Source organism: Cavia porcellus, unplaced genomic scaffold, assembly GCF_034190915.1.
Source record: "Cavia porcellus strain 051 isolate PalLab524CR breed Dunkin Hartley unplaced genomic scaffold, mCavPor4.1 scaffold_6, whole genome shotgun sequence".
Lineage (NCBI taxonomy): Eukaryota > Metazoa > Chordata > Mammalia > Rodentia > Caviidae > Cavia > Cavia porcellus.
Window position 1 is genome coordinate 79,799,073 of NW_026947489.1, and position 9,796 is coordinate 79,808,868.

General features: G+C 46.6%; 1 pseudogene; it reads left to right on the plus strand.

Moving 5' to 3' along the window:
• Positions 1-2,388: 2,388 nt before the first annotated feature.
• LOC111756787 (small nucleolar RNA SNORA2/SNORA34 family) lies at positions 2,389-2,518 on the plus strand (annotated as a pseudogene).
• The last annotated feature ends 7,278 nt before the right edge of the window (positions 2,519-9,796 follow it).

The following is a 9,796-nucleotide window of genomic DNA, read 5'->3' on the forward strand; positions in this document are numbered from 1 at the left end:
CCGATGGCTTGATTGACACTTTGCAGACAGGGGAGCTAGGGAAGCAGCAAGCTGCACGGCTCAGAAATAATGAGAGGACCCGAACGGAGAGAGAGCATGGAATAAATAAGAGACCTTGGAGATAAATGGCGAGGGAGAGGCTTCTGTTCTGTTTTCCCTGCCTCATTTAACCAAGAGACTGGAGCTTGGGGCAGGGATCCTGGAAGACCTGGAAGATCCCCTTTGGACCATTCTGACAGCTGCTGGGGGTGACTGGGGCCCCAGACGTGCAAAGGATGCCAGTGTGAGAACGCCCAGAGCCAGCTCTGTGCATAGACTCCATATCGCTGACCCATTTCATCCCTGTCCCTCTGCTCCTCCCTTTGGTCAAACGGGCATCTTGGCTCACCTGGAGGATTGCATTAACCTCATAGCCCACCCTGCTTGTTCGTCCTCTCCCCTCTTAACCCATCCTCCTTGTTCCTGTCACAGACAGCTCTCTAAATGGCAAATCTGAACGGGTCACTCCCTGCTGACGATTTTTTCATAGCTGTCTATTTCCTATCAGAATACAAATCCTAACTCCTTAGCTTGGCAACAGGCAGCTCACATTCTGACCCCTGCCTGTTCCTGCAGCCCTGCTGTGCCCTTTCTGCCTGTCCTCTGGCGACCGTGAGCTGAAAGAGGTTCCGGCGTTCACCCTGATTATACCAAGCTCCCCTGCACCCGGAGCCCACTTAGACATTCCCTCTCCTATACTCCCTTCCCACCCTGCGAATCTCAGCAATAACAATTGCACATTGTCGTAATTGTTTGCATGTCTGCTTCCCCTTAAGCCTCTGAGAGAGGGAGTCTTCTTTTTATGTCATTTTTCACAGGTAATGCATACACATGGGACAAGAATAAAAGGAACAAAAGAAAACGGTGGTGTCCTTTCCACCCTGTCTTCAGCGCTCACTTCTCAAACCAGATGCAACGCTGTTGTTATTTCCTTTTGTTGTTACTATCCTTTTTCAAAAAGAGTTATTCTATGAGTATATAAATATGCTTATAAACATAGATATATTAATCTCAAAAGTAGCCACACAGGGCTGGCATATTTTCCAGATGGCCATATAGCATTCCATGGCATGGAGGCAGCCTTGGGCACAGAGAAGGCCCACACACATTTGTGATGAGTGGCGAGGCTCCCTGGCTATTGCAGGTACCCGGATATTCGAGGCTGTCTGTCTGGTGTTGGGTGGTCAGGGTGGGCCCAGCAAGGTGTGAGCTTCCAGGACAGTGGTCACGTTCAGGAGCAGTGCTGGAGGAACACACAGACAGCTTGATTTCTGTTTTCTGCCATGCCTTTGTGTTTGCTTTTGTTAACATGGCAGATATTAGGGTCAACCCTGCTCCCTCAAAATTTCAAGCGTGCAGATGAGGAAAGTGGTGCACACCTGTAATTCCAGCACTTAAGAAGGCTGAGGCAGAAAGAGAGAAAGTTCAAGCCCAACCTGGCCAATTCAGTGACTTAGTGGGACTCTGTCTCAAAAAATTTTAAATATGAAATTAAAAATTTACAGGAGTGCAATTGCTAAGCAGATTAAAAGTCTCGGGCATTGGGGCTGGGGGTTTAGCTCAGTGGCATAAGCGCCTGCCTTGAAAGCAGGCAGTCGTGAGTTCGATCCCCGGTACTGATAAAAAGGAAAAAGACAAAAAACAAAAAAAAGGTCTTGGGCATTGGCAATCGAACCTCTTTGAGCCTGAGGTGAGGGTACACCTGCAAAGAGGGCCTCCCAGAGTCCCCTGGGGCAAGAAGAAATGCACTCAAAATGAGGAAGGAGAGGTTTTCCTTTGTCTTAAGGAAAAGGTCCTTGAAAAGAAACACTAAATCACCTTACCCTTATGACGCAGTCTCTTTGTCCTAGCTCTACACAGAAACACGTCACATTTGCACACTTATCTGACTGTGGTGCTCCAAAACACATGCAGGTATTCATGAAGCAGTATTTTCGTACCACTGGGCTTTGGAGAAGGTTCCACTAAAGCCCAGCAGCACTGGGGGAAATGTATGTCAGGGAGAGTCGCTGCCCAGCCATCTTCTGGGGAGGCGGGGGCGTGTCTGGGGCCAGATCTGTGGCTCTGTCACAGCCTCCCCACTCACACCTGGAGAGAGGCTCTTCTATCTTTTTCCCAGACTTCATACCTCCAGGTTGCTATCCTCCGAGGTGAGGAGCTGAGAAAAGAGTGGGGAGGGGGGACAGGAAGAGTGAAATAACTTTTGCATGAATTAACAGATGACAAAAGGCACCCAAAATTCAGTAACATGTGGGAAGATGAACTCCAAGGGTTCCACTTTCTGGAATTCTCCACTTTTCCAACAGATCTCATCTTCTCCTATCTCAGCAGACCGACCTGCTGATATTGCTGTTTGAGGATATAGGCAGATAATGAAGCTGAGGACCAAGCAGGAGCCTAAAGAGATGTCTTTCTATGGTCTGTTGGCCATTTCAGAACTTGGGCAGTGAAATGGTCAATTCATTAGAAAGAAACAGCTTGAAGTAACCCCTCCCCATCCCCAGCTGCTGTGAGCATGGTAGGCTGCAGTGGCCCAGGACACGGGAGCCACCCATGTTTACTGGGACCCGAGCCATGCTGGGACTTGGAGCACTGAGAAACCAAGCAACCCCTCTCTCCCTGCCTGTTTTGTTTTGTTGAATTTCAATATACATGAAAGTATGGACAGCTATTTTGAAGAGAATGAGACATTCTATGACAGCCTTTAGTGACTTCCCTATTGTCTGGTCTTGAAGACCTAAAACACCTTCCTCATTCTGTTCAGATCAGTTTTATACTATATTGTTTTGTATGAAATCTCTGTATGTGAAGACATGGACAACTGTTTGGAAGAAAACAAGAGATAATATGATAGACGGTGAAGACCTCAGGTTGTCTAGCTTTGAAATTTATATCTCTTACATTGCTTTCTTATTCCTATTTTGTTCTGTTTTGTTGTGTTTGATTTTGCTGCCTTTAAAATTAAAAAAAAAAAAAAAGGAAGTTGAGGACCACGCGCGTATACACACGGTACCACCAGATATGAGGTCATGGCAGCCGAGCATCCAAGAGAGAAATTGGAGTATGCAGGGTGCTTCCTCTACAGAAGATTGTATGTACTCCTGCCAGATGCCACAGACACCACCAGCCCAGAGCTGTCTAAGCCAGGGACCAGCCTGAGGTTCCCTGGACACCCAGGCAATGTGAACTAGGCTGCCTTGCTTCAGCTTACCCTGCCCTGGTGGGGTGGCCCTCTAGATCTCAGTGTATTGAGAAATGAATCTTCCCTTAGACTCTCCACCAGGTGCAGGAACTAAGCTTAGATCCCCCATGCCCTCCAGTCTCCCAGGCCATCAAAATGAAAAATTCAGATTTTCTAGAATTGACAGGTGCTCGTTAGAAAAAAGTGGTTTCTAACATCTGCTTTTCACTTCTATGTGGGCCTGTTTAATGCCTTACTACTAACTCTTTAGAGTTATAAAAATATTTTTTGATATTTTATCTAGCATTAGCAGTTGTTTCCACTGGGATCCTTGGTCCAAATAATTTGGCTTTCATACTTGATGGCAATCCAAGTACTCATATGCATACCCAAGCCCAGATCTTCTCCTACCCCCTCCCTCCCAGATTCCAAGAATGAAAAAAGACCATGGAAATTGCCAGCAAGAATGGCCACCCCCTCGGAGGATAGCAGAGGTGAGACTCTTGTAATAAAGTTCCCACAAAAGCTCCATTTAGGCGAGAGCCAGCCAGGCTTTGGCCTAGGGGTCAATATACCTGGGACCCTAAAACACCATCATAAATTGCAATAAGAGAAGAGAATTTTGCTTAAAGGAGAACTATTTTGATAAGGTGCAGGTGTAGGCAATAACCCCCCCAAGGTTAATTGGCTTCAGCTGAGCATGGGTCCTGTCTCCTGCACAGCTTTTGTTTTGAAGAGTTGGGCATGTACTGGCCCACGGGAGCTGAATGTCTCAGAATAACGGAGAAGCATGGTCCACTGTTCATCCTCTCTATTTCTAGTACCTAACCTCTTTAAATAGTGTTGAGCAAATATTTAAAGAAAATCAGGGATTTTTGTTTTTCCTCTGTAAGGATGACAAGAAGCTGGCAACACCAGTTGCCCCTGGGGAGTGAAGCTGGGTGGAATCTTGTTTCATCTAGAAAAAGGCTCAGAAGAAAATGCTGTACAGATCATTGCAGTCCGAAAGGGACTCAGGGATGGGGGCTGAGCTTTGTCAGCATCCTGCCTGCTCCTAAGCTCTCAGCCACAGCTGCCAGGGGACAATCAAGATTCAAAGAAAGGCCAGAGAATAGGTGAAAGGTTATGGGGAGTGTCTGGGATTTTGAGAATGTAAAGGAAGGGGGCTTGCTGGGCCCACCAACTGCTCCCCCACTTAAGGCCTGGCCCTGGGCAGCACCTCTCCCAGGTGGGGTCTTGGCTATGCTCCCCATGCCACTCTTCCCTAGTCTCTCCTAAGTGTCCACCTTTATTTTCTTGCTGTTTAGAGGGGCAGACAAAAGAAAAGACACTGGGAAGATTCCAGTTGTGTTTGGAACAGACTCTTAGGGCTCCTTGCCCAGAAATCTCAAAGGAAAGTTAAAAGCTGAGGTTCCTGGAATGAGCTAAGAAAGATGGGTCTGAGGCTCACCCAAAAAGCTCTCTGGACGTTCTAGGGGGCTGGATAAGCCCTTACCACATCACATATGCTTGTCACAGGTTTCAGGGTGCTCACTCAATAGGAATTTCATTCAGTCTTTGTAACACCCCAAGGAAGGGACAGGCAGGCATTTTACTCCCATTTTACAGAAAAACCGACAGAGCCAGTATCTCCACCCTACCCAGAACTTGTGCCTCCACATCCAGAGTTAGGCCTGGTGCTCTCCCTCTGCGGCATCGTGGGTCCTGGTCAGGGCCAGTCCTTTGGTGAAGATGACGTGAGGATATGCTTTATTCCACCACCCCCACTTGTGCCAAGACAGAGAAGACGCATGGCCCCCAATGGAAAGAAAGTCTGAAGCTGCCCTGGGGACCTGTGGAGATGCTGTTTGATTTATTCCAGTCCCTACTGGTTCTCTGTGCCACATTTATAAACGTCAGCGCCAAAAATGAAGTTCCCACCGCCCTGGCAGCTGCTGGTTGCTGCTGTTACTCACCAAGAGTTCTCCTCCGCATGATTGATAGAGAGCTGAAAATAAAGGAAACTCAAAAACCCCCTTGAGCACTGAGCATTGAAGGGAGGAAGGGGGACCTCCTCCAGAAGAAAAAAGAGGGCAGAGCTAGAAAAGGCCCACATTAGTGGAGCAGAGGGAGGGTATGTTTATGTCTGCCTGCCCGCCTGCCAGCCTATAGCCTACCTTTAGCATACAAAGAAAAGACACAGTTGTTAAGGTTGCACGGAAAATAACCTTGCGCTTCGGCAGGGGAAAAGTGGTAAAATCAGGTTCATTTCAGGGGCTGTGTCACGAGATGAGGGAAGGAAGGGGGCTTGGCGAGGTTGCTTCACGACCTCCAGGTGCCTCATCTCCTGAGCAGAATCTGCCATCTTCTATAGTCTGAGATGGGGCATAGGCTGGCAGGAGCAAAAGGATACTGGAGGGAAAAAAAGAAAGAAAGAAATCCTGGAGGAAAATGGAAAGAAATAAAAGGTAAAATGATCTTAGTGAACCACTAAGCTAAAGACATTATCTTTTGGGGAGGGGGGCACTGGGAATCGAACTCAGGACCTTGTTCTTACGAGGGAGGTGCTTTGCCACTGAGCTATATCCCTGGCCCTAGGATGTTATCACTCCTGACTGGCTACTGGCTGAAATTGGGGAGACCTTGGGGGAGGCTAGGAAGACCTGCTGTAATGCCTTCCCTTGTTACCCTCGCACATCTGTGATGCTCTCTTGTCTTTGTGAAATGCTGGCTGTGACCAACACATACAGCCCCTGGTAAGCACCTGAGGGACACAGCAGGTAACCAGAGATGGCCTAAGTGATCCCCAAAATAAAACATTTAAAAGCGGGGTGTGATGGCACACACCCAGCATCCTAGCACTCGGGAGGCTAAGGCAAGAGGATTGCTATGAGTTCAAGGCTAGTCTGGGCCACATAACAAGACACTGTTTCAAACAAACCAACAAAAAAGTAGAAATTTTTTTAAAATTTGATATTTTGTACCCTTAGACTAAAACAAATGTTTCAAAGTAAACATTCTCTTCAAAGTCGCCTCTTTGAGAAGTTGCATAATTAACCCAGGAGTGCTCCATGGGTGGCCCGACTTGTCTTGGAGGTTGATGTTTGAAATACCTCAGGACCAGTTATAACCCAGGATATAAAATGTCTTCTTATTTCATAGGAGCTTCTTTTCTGACCCTTGATTTATCAGACCTCTTTCCCTATAACTTTTGGCCCTTCCCAAGTACCAAATGCTGTGCCAAGTGGCATTCTCAGAGTGGCTTGGAACAGCTTTTGGGTAACAGCTTTGCTCAGTGATGGGACAGAGCAGCAGTTACTAGCAAAGGAGAGACAGAAACACATCAAAGGAGGAGCATCTTTATAGTGATGTGATGGGTACTTGGAGAATTTTCTCTTCTTTTTGCTTTCTTTACATGGGAATGTTTGTGTTTTAAGAGTGGAATAAACAAAATGTGGCATATTCATACAACAGAGTATTATCAGCCTTAAAAAGAGATGACATTCTGGTATTTGTGACAACATGGTTTAATCTTCACAGTACGCCGAGTGAAGCAAGGGAGACACAAAGGGGAAACAATATTTTTTCACTTATAAGAAATGTCTAGGCAGGGACTGGGGATTTAGCTCAGCAGCATAAGCGCCTGCCTTGCAAGTGTGTGGTCGTGAGTTCGATCCCTGGTACTGATAAAAAGAAAAAAGAAATGTCTAGGCAAATTCATAGAGACCGAAAGTAGGAAGGGCCTAGGGAGAGATGAAATGAGGAGGTGAGTGGGTGAAGAATTTTGGTTTGGAAAAAGAAAAAAAAAGAACTTTGGTTTGGGATGATGGAAAAGTTCTGGAGACGGATGGCGATGATGACGATGTAACACTGTGAATGTAATTAATGCCACTGAAATGTGCCTTTAAAATGACTACTAAGGCTTGGTGGCACACACCTAGAGTTCCAGGGACTGGGGAGGCTGAAACAAGAGGAATCCAAGTTCAAAGTCAGGGCAAGTTCATAAAACCTTAGCTCAAAATAAAAAATGATTAGGGTTTAGGTGGCAAAGCACCTCCCTGGTAAGCACAAAATAAAAAATGTTTAGCCCTCTGGCAAAATGCTTGCCTTGCATGCCTGAGGTTCTGGAAATAAAAGTAGAATAAAATGACTTTTATATTTTGGCACCAGGAATCAAACTCAGGACCTCCTGCTTGCCAGGCAGCTAAATCCACACCCTGAGTAAAAGTATTAAAAGATAAATTTTCTAATATTTTTATTATACATATCAACATATGAGTTGCGTGGATTAATGGGATTGCTATGGTATTTCCATACCTGCATTGTGCATTGATCAGATTCATTCTCCCTCTATCCCTACTTCTCTACAGTCATAACTTTTCTGTTACGTATATTTTACTACAGAGTAAACAAAGACTGGTTAATAAAACCAAATCAACCCACAAAAGCTATAGATTTTGGTGGGATATGGTGTCACAACCTGGAATTCCAGCACCTGGAAAGCTGAGGCAGGAGGATCCCAAATTCAAGGCCAGCCTGGGCTACACAGTGAGCTCTTATCTCAAAAAAAAAAAAAATCTGAAGATTTGATTCAAAAGACTCCGCTACAGGATGGAACAAAGTCCAAAGAAAGTCTAGATAGAAAATTCTACCTGCAGGGGGAAAGTCACTGAGATCAGTTGCATTAACTACAGGTGTCTGTCCCTCCCGCTGAGATAGTCAGTAAAGTTCCCTTCCCCAACTCTTGGGTTCTCCCACAGCATCCTGAGTTTGTCACACGGCCCCAGAGCATCTCCCGGTTCTGGAATGCACACAGCACAGCCTAGATCTCCCTGACCCGGCCCTCCCATGCTGGCCCACTACCCTGGCAGCCCAAAACAATCTATGGTCAGTGGCGGCTCTGTTGGCCAGGAGGCTGCTGAGGTGGCTTTTTAATCCTTCAGCTGTGCCATCCTAGTGATTGCTTTTATTAGGAAATGTAATGAAAAAGACTATATGAAGCCCCTGCCAGAAAAAAAAAAAAGCTAATAAGATTTTACACCAAGTGTGGCGAGAAAAGAAAAGGGGGAAAAAGCACATTAGGAGTCAGATAATGAGATAAATGAAGACCGCAGGGAAGATCAGTTTTGCAGACTTGCTGGATGGTTGTAAAATTTTTAATTTGCTGAATTCTCTTTTTTCCGTCGTCTCTGATTCTTCCCACCTCTGTCTTTCCGTGTCTCTCTGATGCTCTGAAGCACGTCTGTGTTTCTCTCTTGGTCTCTCCCTTTCTTCCTCGGTTATTCTCCCTGTGTCAGCGCTTTCAAATCTCTGTGTGTGTGTGTGTGTCTGTGTGTGTCTGTGTGTGTGTGTCCCCATCCTTGCATGCACACTGATGACTTCTACAGGAGGCTGGAACCTGGGCAGCGAGGACGCACCCAGTCAGTGGAAGCAACGGGACAAAGGGCCGCTTTGTAGGCAATGGCTATGATTCGGCTAAAGGCAGAGAAAGAGGGAGAAACCAAGGGGAGAGGGAGGGAGGACAGGAGATCAAAGACCTGGGAAGTAAGGAGGAAGAGAAAGCCCCTGCTGCTCCCGCAAATCGATTCTCCACAACGCCCGCCTCCCTGTCTGTGCTCCGAGCTCCGGAGCAGAATGCCACCTCCGTGGGATGCCAGGCCTGAACAGAAGGGCCTGGGGCACTGGGCAGATATGGAAGCCAGGCTGCCGGGGACCTCTGAGCCTGCCTTGTCTGGCACCCGCCCGCCACTCCTGCTTTAAGGAGGCCTCTCCAAAATCTTGTACTGCTCCTTTTGACTGACCCCAGCCCCTTGCTCCCTAGTTGGGGGTTCCAAGGTGTTCCTTTGCTGCCTGTACAAGTTCCAGCCCACAGCTGCAGGTGAAGGGACTGAGAGTGGGTGTGGATGAGTAGCTTCCCTGCAGGGTGTGCAGGGTGGGGGTGGGGCTGCAAGGTACAGGAATGAGAGGCTCAGGATGGGGACACATTGGTAGTTACATGAAGACCCATCTCAGCCCGCCATCTCTTGTTCCTTTCCCAGTGAGGACTCATCTTCTGTTTCCCTCCCAGCAAAGCCATCTCTGGATGCTTCTCCCTCTGGAAAAGTATGCACTGGCCATTGCAGGGATCATAACAGAAGATAAAAGAACCATAAGATGGGTCTGGGGGTTTAGCTCAGCGGCATAAACGTCTGCCTTGCAAGCAGGCAGTCATGAGTTCAATCCATGGTACCGATAAAAACGAAAAAGACAAAAAAAAAAAAAAAAAAAAAAAAAAAAAAAAAAGAACCATAAGAATTGAACACAGAGCCAAGGATATAGCTCAGTGAGTTAAGCACCTGCCTGGCAAGCATGAGGTCATGAGTTCAATCCTCAGTACCAAAAAAAAAAAAAAAAAAAAAAAAAGAATCAAGCACAGGGGCTAGGGATTTAGGTTAGCGGCATGAGCGCTGCCTGGCAAGCACAAGGTCACAAGTTCAATCCCCGGTAAAAATAAAAAATTAAAAATTAATAAAAAGAATCAAGCACAGCGGAAGGGAGGGAGAAATTTATTAGGAATCAGGCAAAAGATGGAGAGAAATCTAAATCTGAAACGTCAAC